General features: G+C 44.3%; 1 protein-coding gene across 5 annotated transcripts in view; it reads right to left on the minus strand.

The window, feature by feature from the left end:
• The window catches only part of LOC308575802 (uncharacterized protein), a 51,882-nt gene that overhangs the window by 15,995 nt on the left and 21,999 nt on the right, over nt 1-13,888 (minus strand). The gene's annotated exons all lie outside the window — the stretch shown is intronic.

Consider the following 13,888-nt stretch of genomic DNA (forward strand, 5'->3'; position numbering starts at 1 on the left):
CTGCCTGCCTGTGCAATGAAGAATATTTGTAAGGAATATGCCTCTGATTGCCATCGCAGGGAACTGCAAGTGTGAGAGTGCTGCTGCACTCAGGCCCTGCACATAGCCATCCCATAAATATGTGGTTGGCCACTGTGAGAACAGGGCACTGAACTAAGATGGGCTTTAACTGGCACCATTAGGCAGAGTAAGGCTTGTTAGTCTGTGAAGTGGCTGCTCCGGATAAATATACGCCCAGTGGTGGATGTGTCATTGAAATTCTACTCAATATTGATGCAGAGCAGATTCCAATGTACAGTCGTACCTTGGATCTCAAACGCCTTGGCTCCTGAACAAATCAGCTCTCAAATGATTGAAACCCCGAATTGAGTGTTCCAGTTTTCGAACGATTTTGGAAGCCGAACGTCCGACGGCATTGGCTTCCTGCAGCCAATCAGAAGCCGTGCTCTGGTTTTCAAACGTTTTGGAAGTCGAACTGGAATGGATTCCGTTTGACTTCAGAGGTACAACTGTATAGTTAGCAGAGTAAAAACTTAAACACATGGCAGGATTCCCAAAAAATAGACCAGAGGCAATTGCATTTCATCCAGCAGTTTTACTGCTACTGAAGGCAAATGAGCGTAATGGTCACAAATCCAATACATTCAGGATTGGCACTGTCCATAAGAAATCCAGTTGCAGCAGATTTAACTTAAACTTACAATAACTTACAATAAGACTAAACCTTAACACTAAGCATATTATGTACAGAACACCACACCAGAAGGAAGAGCGATAGAAAGAGTGAAATTCAGGCTTCTTCTGGCCTTATTATTATAGTCTGCATGATCTTGACAGAAAGAGATAACAGAACCAATTTAAACCAGCTGTACTCAGCTTATCTGAGGGAAAAACCCAAACATCATGACCCTTCTGCTTGTTTCTTTCACACAGAGAAACTCCCAGAAGCTTCCAGAACCCTCTTGAATTAAGTAGAATAGGAAAGATCTCTACACATCAGATCGATACTCTCTGCACTAAGAAATGCAAACTGACAGGATTATGGGACTTCCCCCTATGGATCAACACACCACCTTTTGCTTTGCGTGGGATTCAACTGTACTGTGAATGGCCTAGATATGTTACTTGTTGCCTCGCTCACATTGGAGGCGGCTGCCATGTCCATAGTTTTCTTGATTAAAGGTATAATCAAGCTGGCATGCTTGTTGGGAATGTTTTTGTGTGGAGGAGCGTGCCTTAATTCTGAAGGAAGTAGGACGTGTTGACCTTCAGGTCCACGGTGATGCATGGATCTAGGGGAAATAAATCAATTCAGAAAACATCAATGCAATCCCTGCATTAACTTGAGGGATATAAATCCTGCCGCCTCCCTGCTGCCTTGAAAAGAGGAAAGTTATAAATTAATAAGGCAGTCGCTCTTACGCAGGCACCATTCATTCCCTGGCATTAATTGGGGAGGAAAGGGGATTTATTTTAAAAACAAAACTAAAAAGGATTAAGTCGTTTTTAGTCTGTTTAAACACAAAAAGGATCTTGGCAGGACAACAGACAAATCTTACAGAGTCTGTGTATAGGCACAGATGTCAAAATATTCTAGATTCCTTCTCACTAACAGGCCTCTTTGGCTCACCCTGAAATTAAAGGCTTTGAAATACACCATAAATTAGTTCTTAAAGTCTCGCTTCCTCCCACTCCACTTTTCTCCAGTGGAAAACTTGTAAAATGAGAGATGTAGGTTTAAATTTTAATTTTTTTCTCACATTCCTAGAATCTAAGCAGGGCGGGGAACCTGATCTGGTTAGTGGGCCAGATACTTATCTCTCCTACCCTGGGGTTGGGGTGGGGAGGACAGAATAGGCTCACCTACCACCATAATAACATCAGATGATGATCATAGGAACTTCAAAGCACCACATAGGGCTTGCATTGACCCTATGTGGTGCTTTGAAGCACCACAGACTAGCGGAATTGAAATCACCACCTATCAGCTGATAGGTGGTGACTTCAAGCCTGCTTCCAGCAGCGATCAGCTGTTTTATCAAGTTCCTTATGGGACAGCCATGCAGTTGAACCACTTGCATCTCTAACCACTGCCCACCTGATGTGTGATGCCAGCTGCAGGGCAGGTGAGTATGATTTGAGGAAATGGGCCAAACTGGGATCTATGTCAGGCCAAATTTGGCCTGTGGGATGGAGGCCCCCCACCCATATCTGGAAGGCAGGCTGTTTGGCTTTATTTGAGAAGGAATACTTTTAACTGCTGATATGAAAGGCTGCAAGGGGTGATGGAACAAAAAGAAGCAGGGAGGAAACCAGCCAAACCCAACAATCTGCTCTGTTCACAAAAAGTATATCTGAAAAGGTCACCTCAGCAGTCAATGATTTATTCATTATAGCCAGAAAGGCTGAGCAGACTCATGAATGTATTCCATCAACAAGACAAAGGAGGAGGAAATGCAAGGAAGATCAAAAGACTGCTTTAAAAAAATAAATTTAAAGCCTGAAAGGGGAGTTTCTGGAGGAGAGACAGAAGGAGGGGTCAACTGGTAATATTGAATTGTAAAGTGTTATTAAATATGAGAAAGGAATCTGTCCCACTGAATGTGGACAGTTTGTTATAGCGGCTGTTGGCACACCTAGACTGTCACTATTTTCAGAAAGGATTCAATCACATATTGGCTGTTAAGTTGTGGGTGAACATATCAGATGACACAGCAATTCTTCAAACAGCTCTTGTTTATTCACAGGCCAGAACAGAACTGAACTGAAAGGTTTAGTCAGCCTGCTTATATAGAGCTCCAGTACAACGTAACTGTAACAATTTTCTAAAACTATCCAATTACTGAACGTCACTTTCGATCCTTTATTTGCATAACTATCTACAGTATCCCCCTGCTGGCCCAGGGTGAGAACTTCAGTACATAACATTGGCCAATTGTGTTTGCAAAATTATCACAACAAACGTACTTTCCCAAAAGAACATGCATGTCTTGTGATGGGAAAATGCAGTGCAAAATGTGATATAACACACAGCAGCATATTTATACTGAGTAAGACCATTGGTCCATCCTGCTCAGTGCTGTCTGAATTGACTGGAACTAGTTTTCCAGTTTTTTTCTCCCAGCCTCACCTGACCGATGCCAGATATCTACCTCCTTCCGGGACCTTTTGCATGCAAGGCAGATGCTGTGCCAATGAGCTATGACCCTTTCCCACTTGCTCAGTGACACATGATCATCAAACTTCCCTGTAAACAAATCATCATGCATCCTTATTCAATAAGAAACATCATCTCATCTCCCTACAAACAAATCAGGATGGAGGCTCAATAAAGTGATCGTCTGAAAGCACTCAGATTTACGTAAGTCGAGACACAGATGTGAATAGTACAGGGGAGACTTTGAGGGAGGAGCTTCAGGTTGAGGCCAGCGTCACATTTCTTGGCTTCCATTTTGAAAACATACGTGGAGAGGCTGAGGCTGCCTGATCACGGTGGCGGAAGCAGATCCAGGAAATCAGTTGAGTGTCCACAAGATGACTGACCTGAGCATGCTTATGGCTTGTTGACTGCAAATGGTGAATTGCATGCTGTGGGGGGTGGAGGAAGCAATAAGCCACGACAAGAGGAGGAGAACATAAGAAGAGACATACAGGATCAGACCAACAGCCTGCTTCCAGGGAGGGCCAGTCAGATGTTTTACTTATGTCCCTGAATCCGTCTATTTAGGCAATCACTGCATAAAGACAAGATAATGCTGATTTGGGGCTAGCCCTACATTACTGGTGTGTGTGTTTTGGGGGTTATTGTCTGAAAGGGACCCAATAAATATATTGGGCATTTAAAAATTCAATCCCAATGTATCTTTGGATCAAACACCCACTTCCATTTAACCAGCTGTGTTGTTTTTAATTACCAGTATGTTTTTATTTATTTTCTCCAAACCATGCAAAAAGGATTGCCATTATACAATAACAGAAACAACAAAATCTTGAAAGACACCACTTCTTCCAAGAATAAAAACCGTCATGTTCTACATGATTGACATGTGTTAGGATAAAAAGAAAATGTCCTAGAATCTCTAAAACTATGTCCTAGTGTCCAGAATTAAATAGATCAAAATATTCTGTATGCTACAGGGAGTCCCTTGTTGTTCACATATGCAATAAAGAGATACTGTTCCACTACCTGTCTGTAGACTTCCCCCCACTGCCATTTTTAACTTATATTTGAGTTTTTCGCTTAGAGCAATCTGCCAGAACTTTTACTACCAAGGCATGACAGACACTCATCCAAATCATTCCAGTATCTAGCAATCACCAGGCTAGCGGCAACCAACAAATGTCCAATTAAAGGCTTAAAATGTACAGACCATCTACAGAGCAGCTGTGGCCTCTGTGTTCGGAAAAATCTCAGTATAGGGTTGCATTCAATCCAATACATTTCGGAGTAGACCCGTCAAAATTAATGGACCTGACTAGCTTAGGTCTATTAATTTAAATGGGTCTATTCTGAGTTGGACTTGGCTGGATACATCCCGTATTCTAGAATGTTGTCCTGACCTTTGTTTGGCTCTCATTATACCAGCAAGTAAATGTGTATCATAATAATATATACCAAATTACTCATGTGTAGTTGTCATCCTTTGCATTTGCTGATTATAGCATGGGGTGCCATAGGGCTCTGCAGATAATTACAGAGAAATGGTGCTTTGGTCTGCGAGTCTTCAAAAGCATGAGATTGTTTGCTTGCAAGCTGGAAAAAGTGCTCCTTTCGAGAAAGCACCAAGAACTGTCTTGTTACGTGCGCATGTTTTTGTCTGTGCAAAATCTGGTGCCTTCTTGGTTCTGCTGGTATTTACTTGAGTGCCCATATTTATTTGGTCATTTATTTATTTTTTGCTTCAACCCTCATTCCTAAAGGTAAAGGTAAAGGTACCCCTGCCCATACGGGCCAGTCTTGACAGACTCTAGGGTTGTGCGCTCATCTCACTTGAGAGGCCGGGAGCCAGCGCTGTCCGCAGACACTTCCGGGTCACGTGGCCAGCGTGACAAGCTGCATCTGGCGAGCCAGCACAGCACACGGAACGGCGTTTACCTTCCCGCTAGTAAGCGGTCCCTATTTATCAACTTGCACCCGGGGGTGCTTTCGAACTGCTAGGTTGGCAGGCGCTGGGACCGAGCGACGGGAGCACGCCCCGCCGCGGGGATTCGAACCACCGACCTTTCGATCGGCAAGTCCTACCCTCATTCCTACAAGGTACAATTCTGGCCAAAGAAGAGACCATGTGGTGGATGGTGACTTCATGGAGTAATTGTGCAATCTGGTGAAGGCTCCTTATTTCTGATAGTCCACAGCTGTGGTTATCTTAATGAGGCAGCTGGTCCTAGCCTTGTCCTCTTACATCCCCCTTGCAGTTGCTTTTCCTTTAAACCCTGAAGAGCATTATCCACAATTTAAACTGGGGTATGCAAATCAGCAGAGCCTTGTTGTAGAAGCATCCTAGGACCAAACCACTTCTGAATGTGGGGTGAGCTAGCTCTTTTCACGAAGGGAGGTACCTTCATAAATTAGTGGGCTATGCCATACTGTTAAGTTTCCTCTCTGAGGTGCTAAAGCATGGGTAGGCAAAGTAAGGCCAAGGGGCCGGATGCGGCCCAATCGCCTTCTCAATCCGACCTGCGGACGGTATGGGAATCAGCGTGTTTTTACATGAGTAGAATGTGTCCTTTTATTTAAAATGCATCTCTGGGTTATTTGTGTGGCCTGCCTGGTGTTTTTACATGAGTAGAATGTGTGCTTTTATTTTAAATGCACCTCTGGGTTATTTGTGGGGCATAGGAATTCGTTCATTTCCCCCCCAAAAAAATATTGTCCGGCCCCCCCACAAGGTATGAGGGACAGTGGACTGGCCCCCTGCTGAAAAGGTTTGCTGACCTCTGTGCTAAAGTTTCCTATGTGCAGGTGCTCCACCCGACAATCTGCAAGCAGAAATAATACAGTCTGAGAGAGGTGCAGAGAGTGGCTGGGGCAGCCCAGTCAGATGGTTGGGATACAAATAATAAAATTATTAAAATTTATTATTACAATATTTTGCTACTTGTAGGATCTGCAACACAGTGTTGCAGTATGGAGTGCTTGGGTTCAGGGTTCCAGCCATTTGATTCAATTCCAAGTTGTTTTGTCATAAAGCAAGGCTGTGTACACACCATGCACTTAAAGCGTCCCAAAGCACCTGCATTTTACCCTTCACAGAGCTACAACTCCCAGCAACTTCAATTATCATTAATTAATTGATATATTAACAGACCACCTATATACCAAAATGGCTTCCAAACAGTTTACAACTGTAAAAATCAATATATAATTAAAATCCACGATAAAAATCCATTGGGGCGTTAAAACATCCTTAGTTAAGCTATGCCATAAAGCAAACAAGTCAAAACAAGAAAACCTGATGTTCATAAGGATGAGAGATAAAAACTGCAAGGTAAATAAGCATATTAAGGATTAAGAAATGACGTACACCGGTGGAGGGAAGTCACATAGGTGTAGTATTTATTTTTGTATTCTTTGTATTTGTTTGTACTCATGTTTTTTGAAATAAGTGAGTATATGTTTGGTTGTATGTGCATATTAAATAATAAATAAATAAATAACCCTGATGTTCAGTTCAGGGAAATGCTTGCTTAAAAAGGTGTGTCCTCAGGAGCCAATGGAATGCCATCATCGATGGGGCATTACCAAAAACGGGGGCCACCAATGAAAATGCCAACTTTTATATTACCACAAGCCAATAATCATCAGGCAACGGCAAAACTACATGGGCTGCCTTAACAAACTACAGTTCCCAGGATTATATGAGGGGGGTGGGGTGGGAGTCATGTACTTTAAATATATGGTGTATATGCAGCCCAAAATCGGATAGGTCCTAAGGAAATCAGAGCCTTTAATGCTAGCTCATGTTGACATGTTATACTTTTGCTTGGAACTGATGTTTTATAGTGTGGAAATTGCTAACTCCCATAATCATTTACATATGGTAAAACTGCTGTTACGTAACCTGATGAGTAATTTGTTTTGGGCTAAAATAAATAAATGCATTCCCTGTTGACTTAAGGAGTTGTGCTTTTCCACTATGGGAATTTGTTTGTTGATGCCATGGACAGCTTGTAGACAGGTGGTTCCAAGTATACTGGTACCTCAGGTTACATACGATACAGGTTACAGACAACACTAATCCAGAAATATTACCTTGGGTTAAGAACTTTGCTTCAGGATGAGAACAGAAATCATGCAGCGGCGGCACAGCGGCAGCAGGAAGCCCCATTAGCTAAAGTGGTGCTTCAGGTTAAGAACAGTTTCAGGTTAAGAACAGACCTCCAGAACGAATTAAGTTCTTAACCTGAGGTACCACTGTACTCTCCAGCCATTGCTCTTCCTCTCTAAGCTTCAAGCAGGACTGCAGCTGACACATGGGGAAATTGTGCATAAAAATGAAAATATTTGTGGAAATTACACACAAAAAGACATCACATTGGGAGAAGTTGCTTGCAAAAATAAAAATAAAAATTACATTTGCCATAACAGCCTATAAAATACATTCATTAAGAGAAATGTGCCCTAAGATACTGAAGAATTTTCATGAGGATTTTTTTTAAATGCAAAATTGCTGCAGAAAGGCAGAGAACTGAATTTAATATTGGAAAAACGGATGTGCAGGGTATCATTTATGTCCCATTTGTATGTGTTTTTAAATCAGCCAATGAAGAGGGACTGAGAATTTAAAAATCCAGAACTTTATAGTTAAATGTTTAGATAGGGATTGCCTGTCACTTAGATAGGGGGGCCTTTTTCAGAGAGAGACTAGGGTTAGCTCGGCAGGTTAACCCTATCTGATCCCCTGAGAGGAAAGTAAAAGTCTTAGAAGGGGCTTTGAGATTGTTGCTGTTGTAGAAACACAAATAGCTATTCTAGGTGGAAATAGTCTATCCTGAGACTAGATTTAAGCAAGAGTGCTGCTTCAGGTTATATAGTGCTTCAGGCAAATAGTGTTTGGCCATAAACTAAGTATATGTGCCTCACATGAGTTGAAAAACCCCACTGAGGGCAAATCAATAAGAAGTCTAGTTTTGCTCCAGAAGTGCCTCCTCACTGCTTTCTGGGATAAGCGGATGCATGACACCCATTGCTCAAGCAAAACCCCCGAGTTCAGCTTAATAAAGAAACCTTACTACAAACAGTCAAAACAGCATTGTTAATGGGAAGAGTCAGATTTTTATAAACACCCAGAAAATCGGTGAGATTACCCAGCTCCCATCTTCAGTGAGGGAGTCTGTCATAACACACATAAGGATTGGGGTGGTGGTAGACATTTTTCTTAAAAAAATTAATTAATTAAAACACAGAGCATATTTGATCACTGGTGGAGAAAGAGGGAGTGGGGGAGCGCACCGCCCCTGGCACCACGATCCCAGTGGGGTGCCATCGCGGTTGCCCCCTGCATGCTGGGAGCCATGCCCTCACAGGCGGCATGCCATGCTCCCAGGACATGCGCCACACCCTCCGGGATGTGCACCAGCCACACCCACGCCTGATCTCTGCCCCCCCAGTGCCGGAGCATGAAGCTCCGCCACTGTTGTTGATCTACCTTGCCAGGCCTGCTCTGAAAACTAAAGGATAGTGTGTCCAATAATATGGGGCTATAATGACTATCCCCCATGATAGATTGGGCAAGAGATGCGGGACATAACATAATGTTTGAAGACTGGGAAAGGTTGTGGAGGAAAGGGGTCAAGTTCACTGCATGTACGGTGTTAAAGGAAAATGTTATGAAAATGATGTATAGGTGGTACTTAACCCCTGTAAAATTAGCAAAGATTTATCACAATAGTGATAATGCTGGAAATGTAAAGAAAAAGAAGGTACCTTTTATTATATGTGGTGGACCCGCCCCAAGGGTGAAAGACTTCTGGGAGAAGATTTATAATGAACTGAAAAAAATGTTGAAATATACATTTATTAAGAAACCAGAAGCCTTTCTTCTTGGAATAATAGGTCTGAAATTGCCCAAGAAAGATGCTAGATTGTTTTTGTATGCCACAACTGCTGCTAGGATTTTGCTGGTCAAGAATTAGAAAACACAAGAAGTGCCAACAGTGGAGGAATGGCAGATGAAGATGATGGACTTTTGGGAGCTAGCCGAGCTGACCGGAAGAGTCCGTGACCAGAAGGAGGAGGAGCACCAGGAGGAATGGATGAAATTTAAAGACTATTTAGCTAAATATGCTAAAATAACTTAAATAGAGATACTTGCAAGTACCAGATTGGCTAAGGATTTAAATATGTGATGTTATAGAATAATACATTTAAAGTTAAATATGAAAAGAAAGAAAGATGTTAACTGAGTAAGTAACTTTTATGAGAAATTAGTTTTGGAAAACTTTGACAATGATATACCGTATTTTTCGCCCTATAAGACGCACTTTTTCCCCTCCAAAAATGAAGGGGAAATGTGGGTGCGTCCTATGGGGCGAATGCAGGCTTTCGCTGAAGCCTGGAGAGCGAGAGCGGTAGGTGCGCACCGACCCCTCTCGCTCTCCAGGCTTCGCGGACCTCTCCTCAAGCAGCGGGAACGCTCCCGCTGCTTGGGGAGAGTTGCCGGCATCCCGAAGCCTGCGCGCGCTGATCTCAGCACGTCCAGGCTTCGCGGATCTCTCCCCAAGCAGCGGGAACGTTCCCGCTGCTTGGGGAGAGTTGCTGGCATCCCGAAGCCTGCGCGCGCTGATCTCAGCGCGTCCAGGCTTCGCGGATCTCTCCCCAAGCAGCGGGAACGTTCCCGCTGCTTGGGGAGAGTTGCCGGCATCCCGAAGCCTGCGCGCGCTGATCTCAGCGCGTCCAGGCTTCGCGGATCTCTCCCCAAGCAGCGGGAACGTTCCCGCTGCTTGGGGAGAGTTGCCGGCATCCCGAAGCCTGCGCGCGCTGATCTCAGCGCGTCCAGGCTTCGCGGATCTCTCCTCAAGCAGCGGGAGCCACCGCTGGGCTCCCACGGCTTGCAGAGAGCTGCCTGTTTGGGGGCTGGGGTCGGGGAAGCTCGGGCTGCCCCAGCCCCACGCCTGGGGGGGAAATAATTTTTTTCCCTTTATTTCCCCCCCAAAAAACTAGGTGCGTCTTATGGGACGGTGCGTCCTATAGGGCGGAAAATACGGTACACTGAAACTCAGCCAGGGGGATTCGAGGAAGTCACTTAACAATGTTAACAAAAGTGGAACTATTACAATTAGGATTTATGTTTGTTTGTGTTATTAATTTGGAAAATCAATTTAAAAAATTGAAAGAAAAAAAAACATAATGACTATCCCCCTTCATGGATCACTGCCTTGTCTTGGCGAAGGGGCTTGAATAATTCAGAGAAGCTATGAGCTATGCCGTCCAAGGCCACCCAACACGGACAGGTCATAGCCGAGAGTTTAGACTAAATGTGATCCACCTAGAGAAGGAACTGGCAGTCCACTCCAGTATTTTGCCAAGAAAACTCCATGGACATAAAAAAGGAGCAGCTTTGAGAAGTGAGTGTTTCCAAGGCATGCTCTGGTTCATGGGGTCACAGAGAGTCGAACACGACTAAAATAACTAAACAACAACAACGACTATCAGACACGAGTGGCATTTGCCAACTCTGCATTAAATAATTAAAATGATGAAACTAGATACCCATAATTATACTGCGACTGCAGAAAAGCCCTTGACACTGCTGGATTTACCTTGCTTGAGTTAATGGCGTGGGAGTGAGATAATCACTTTGAACAGCTCATTATACGAACGCATCCTAGTATCTCCACCAAGATCATCCTGCCCACACCCTAACATTCGGTGGAAAGGCCCTTAATAACATATAAGAAGAGGCTGCTGGGTCAATCTAGGCCAGCATCTTGGACGCATGTACAGCACATTTGAGGTTATCCAATCGGGAGGTTATCAGAGCACAGATTACTGATGTTGGTTGATCCCATTCCAGAAATAATATTTTCCCCACTTTCTTGATGTTTCAATGGTACATGGGAATGGATATTTGCAGAGGATGAGCAAAAGGGTCACAAGCAAAAAAATTCAGAGACAAAAGTAAAGCCATTTGATGGAATGTTTTGAGTGAAGTGAGAAAGAGGATTTGGGGGATGGGGTAAAGTAGGTTGTTAACAGCTCCTTCTCCTAAGCCAAATAAGAAATTCCAGAATGACTTCACATCCAAACTTTGGCCTCTGGGAAGTTAAATTCCATACTCAAAAAATTATCCTATGAGGTTGGGTTGAGCTCTGTAGGAGAAAGTTTCTTTCTAGCCTTCCTAGCCTGGACAGAATGAGTGGAGTTGGCTAATTTTGCAGAGCCGAATTGGCTTCTCAGTCCTTTTGAAAAAAAGTTATTTGTTTTAAACCCAAAGATGAAAACAGCTTGGAATTTTGTTTTCCAACACTACAAAGCAAATCTTCTTTTATGCAAACTCGTAGGACGTTCCACATGTTGGATGTCTGTGCTGCAGAAAGCCATATGAGGTTGAAAGCAATCCATATGTGGAAGAACAGCATGCAGACAAATCTCTCCCACCACTTACTTCAGTCTGTGGACCTCCCAGAATGCCCCCCAGCCTTGAAGCAGTTCCATATACTCCCCCTCCCTGTCCCATTTATAATGCTAAGTGATTCTCACTTTCCCGAAGTCCAGGGATACTGGCACTAAATTAGTTTGGATGAGGCAGTATTGGAATCTCTGTAATACTATGGATGGAGAGAAATTCGATTCACTTTGCATTGAAAGGTGAACCTACCTAATTTGTGCTTTCTAAAACAATAGGAGAACTGAAATGCACCCATCCTTCAAAGCTTGCACTCCTCTGAATTTTGCAATGCAGTTCTCCAGCCAAGTAAATGTGTACAAAAATGTAGACAGGTCAAAACCAGCACTTTGACTAGGGCCCAGAAACTAATTGGCAGCCCAGGGGTGTCTTGCCCATAGAGGTAAGTGGCCTGGGGCGCCGGGGCGCCACGTTCTGGAGGGCACCAGGGAAGAGGCAGAGGCTGGATGCGGCACCTCCTAGCATCAGCTCACTGCCCTCACCTGCCTCCGCCATGCCGTACTGAAGCAGCGCCGCACCCGGAGCCTCCGCCTCTTCCCCACCAGAGGAGCTGTCCTCCAGCCACTGCCTGCCTCCGCCAGCCCTGCAAAGCTGTCGGCAGCGCCACAAAAAGAAGAAGAGTTTGGATTTGGTATCCCCCTTTATCACTACCTGAAGGAGTCTCAAAGCGGCTAACATTCTCCTTTCCCTTCCTCCCCCACAACAAACACTCTGTAAGGTGAGTGGGGCTGAGAGACTTCACAGAAGTGTGACTAGCCCAAGGTCACCCAGCAGCTGCATGTGGAGGAACGGAGACATGAACCCGGTTCCCCAGATTACGAGTCTACCGCTCTTAACCACTACACCACACTGGCTCGGCCTTGGATGTCTGTGCTGCAGAAAGGTCGGCAACTCTGGGAAACAAGGGCAGGGGGCACCAGAGGGATCTTTGCAGCACAGCGCTGGATATACTTAAGATGGCCCTGTGGCAGCCAGTACAATTGGGACCAGGATCAATGTAATATCTTCAAACCATCTTGGCCCCGAAATCTGCCAACTGCTTCTAGCCTCTCACTTGCTGAAGGGTGTCCTGTTCCAAAGAGTGGGCAGAGATTGCAGGTCATTAAGGAAAATATCTCGTTCTTTTGTTAAAAGTATCTGGTAACACTTTGAGCAAAACCATGCTGGGCTCTTCCAGACACCCTTTTTTAAAATAAAATAAAATTGTGCATTCATGGTTATTTGTGGTTACTATGATATCAAGGCAGTTATACACAATGCGGGTGGCGCTGTGGTCTAAACCATGGAGCCTCTTGGGCTTGCCGATCAGAAGGTTGGTTGGTTCGAATCCCCACGACGGGGTGAGCTCCTGTTTCTCTGTCCTAGCTCCTGCCAACCTAGCAGTTTGAAAGCACACCAAAAAGTGCAAGTAGATAAATAGGTACCACTGCGATGGGAAGGTAAATGGCGTTTCCGTGCGTTCTGGCTTCCATCATGGTGTTCCATTGAGCCAGAAGCTGTTTAGTCATGCTGGCCACATGACCCGGAAAACTGTCTGTGGACAAAGGCCGGCTCCCTTGGCCTGAAAGCGAGATGAGCGCCACAACCCCATAGTCGCCTTTGACAGGACTTCACCATCCACTTTCAGTATTATTTGCAGTATGATGTGTGGATGGTCCAGAATAAATCCTCGACTAATTCACTATTATCAATGACACGTTACAGAATCAATCTCTCTCTCTCTCTCTCTCTCTCTCTCTCTCTCTCTCACACACACACACACACACACACACACACACACACACACACACAAGTCTGGATGGGCTCAGTGACAAATTGCTTACCTCTCCACTCTTATATCCCAATACATCCCTGTGCCCATGATCTTAACTGGGAGTTAGGAGTCCAACAAGAGGGAATGGCTACCCATGCATGGTACCAAAGCAACACCTTACACAGGTACTTTAAAAACAAAACCAAAAACCTACACCGAAAAGCTGAATTGGCAATTTGAAAATGATGCAAATTAGACTGTCATCTGGCTTGTTCACACAATTGAGTCACTACCTGGATCTCGCACTCATGAAGTAGAGAACATGCAAATCAGTCTGTCATTGCTAAAAATTGCGACTACTGCCCTCAAAATCTCACTTATCCAAAGGAGAAAATCGTAAAGGGGGATTGGGGGGTGGGGGAAGATGAGGAGATTCTGCGACTATTGCTTTAATCTGGACTTCAGGGGCCAGGATGCTTGTAAATTTCACTTCATTGCCTGTGCATCA

Source organism: Podarcis bocagei, assembly GCF_964188305.1.
Source record: "Podarcis bocagei genome assembly, chromosome: 16".
In the NCBI taxonomy this organism is placed as follows: domain Eukaryota; kingdom Metazoa; phylum Chordata; class Lepidosauria; order Squamata; family Lacertidae; genus Podarcis; species Podarcis bocagei.